This window comes from Carlito syrichta, unplaced genomic scaffold (genome assembly GCF_000164805.1).
Source record: "Carlito syrichta isolate Samal-C Ts95f unplaced genomic scaffold, Tarsius_syrichta-2.0.1 Scaffold314345, whole genome shotgun sequence".
Lineage (NCBI taxonomy): Eukaryota > Metazoa > Chordata > Mammalia > Primates > Tarsiidae > Carlito > Carlito syrichta.
In genome coordinates this window covers 374,997-377,297 of record NW_007258441.1, presented here as the reverse complement: position 1 = coordinate 377,297, position 2,301 = coordinate 374,997, and the positions used below count along the sequence as shown (strand labels likewise).

The 2,301-nt window shown below is 40.5% G+C and overlaps 1 pseudogene; it reads left to right on the top strand.

Moving 5' to 3' along the window:
- Positions 1-1,109, top strand: part of LOC103274031 — an 8,005-nt pseudogene extending 6,896 nt beyond the window's left edge.
- The last annotated feature ends 1,192 nt before the right edge of the window (positions 1,110-2,301 follow it).

Below are 2,301 nucleotides of genomic sequence, written 5' to 3'. Positions count from 1 at the left end.
GTCGAGGCTGCAGTGGCCGGGAGCGGCCACTGCACTCCAGTCCGGGTGACAGAGTGAGACTCCAATTCTAAAAAAAAAAAAAAAAAGGAAAATGGGGAAATTTAATTTCTGACGTGTGTTCAATGAAAAATTTAGTATTTTTTCACCTTAATAATGATTCTGAGTAGATACAAAGACATTATATTACTATTAAGGCTTATTAAATTTATATTCTAATATTGAATACAAGAAGTGATGTTTCTCATTTTAGATTTACTAGTTGCTCTTGGAAAGAAATGAAAAGGGACCCTGCTTAAATTCAAAATTCAGTACAAGTGAGTTAATGTGACCGTCCCTACGTCTCCAGGTGGGCTCCGCCACCTCCAGAAAGTTCTCTGAAGACTGCCAGAACCTGCCAGTCAGTGGGGATGGAACCTGGACTCGGAACCAGTGGCAGCCGCTGAGCCCCGGGCCACCCCACGACCTAGGATGCTCCAAGGGCTCCATAGCGGTGTGCCACCACCACCGCAGTGGCTTCAGGATCGGGGAGCCAGGCACTGGCAGGTTGGGCCAGAGACCTCGGTTGGTACTCTCCCTCTTGCTCTTCTTTTTGGTCACCACTGTCAAGGTGCCAGGAGCAGGCTCAGAGCATCAAATGGAGGGTCACCCTGAAGACCATCCAGAACGCATTCACAAGACACACACGTATTTCAATGCTGTCTTGGACTTCCTGGGAAGCAAGGAAGGTCTCTGTCAGCATAAGTGTAGCCATGGATCAAAGCTTTTTCCACGTTATGGTTATAAACCCTCCCCACTGAATGGATATGGCTCTCCACTATTTGGTGTGTTTGTTAACATTAATACCCCTTCCCTGACAAAGTGCTGCAACCAACATGACAGACGTTATGAGACCTGTGGCAAAAGCAAGAATGACTGTGATGTGGCGTTCTAGTATTATCTGAGATCGGCAGGGAAGTACAGAACACACTAGGACTAGCTCTACATGTTCAGACCTGCGAACAACTGTGGAGCTCTTGTTTGACAGTGTTACACATTTAGACTGCAAACCATACCTGGACAGCCAACCAGCTGTCTGTAGGTGTTGCTATAAAGAAAAGACTGATCTTTAAAGAAGATGCTGACAGCTGGTGACAGATGAAGATGAAAGAACATAACCTTTGACAATTAACTAATGTTTTTGCAGCATAAAACTGACTTCTTTTGTGAAAAGATTATTTTTAATACATTACAAGAAATTTTGAGTATAAACCTCAAGGTGAAAAAAAAAAGTAGTGGATGGTGAAGGGGGCATACCTGCCTCTCAAGTATCTTCCTGGGTGTTGCTGCCTTAGTATGCAAATGTCTTGACCAGTCTCAAAAACACATAAGTGATAAGGGGAGAACTTTTACTTATATATCCCACCAAACAATCCTAGAGAGATCACTGAGGCAAAAAACCAACAAAGAGATCCAGAACCTCAACTTGATGCTTGATCAAATGGACTTAGTAGATACCTACAGAACACTCCAACCAACAACCACAGAATGTGCATTCTACACATCACCACATGAAATGTACTCCAAGATTGACCACATTCTCAGCCACAAATCAAGCATAAACAAATTTCACAAGATCGAAATACTGTCATGCACCTTCTCAGACCAAAGTAGAATAAATATGAAATTAGCACCGTCAAAATTCCCTCAAATCCCAGAAAGACATGCACACTAAGCAGCCTGATGCTGAAAACTTCTAAGTCAACAACAAAACCAAAACTGAAAATCAGAGATTTTGGAAACAAATGAAAATGAAGAAACATTTTACCAAAATCCCTGGGATGCCATGAAAACAGTACTATGAGGGAAATTTATATCTCTACAAGCATACATCAAGAAAATAGAAAGATAACAAGTTAGATGCCTAACAAATCACCTAAAGGAGCTGAAAAGGTAAGATCACCAAAACTCTGACTTCAGTGGAAGAATTCAGATCACCAAAGGAAAAGCCCAAGTATGGAACATAGAAGACAAAAATAACATAGAAAAAAACCCAACAAGCAAAAAGCTTGTTCTTTGAAAGTATAAATAAGATTGATGGACCTCTAGCCAGAATGACCAAAAAAAAAAAAAAAAAAAAAATCCAAATAAGCAAAATCAGAAATGCAAAAGATCAAGTCACAACTGACTCTGAAGAAATACAAAAATTTATCAGAGATTGCTGTGCAAACCTTTATGGAAACAAATTTGATAACCTAAATGAATTGGAGAATTTCCTGACATCATACAATCTCCCAAGGTTGAAACAAGAAGAAACTGAGATCC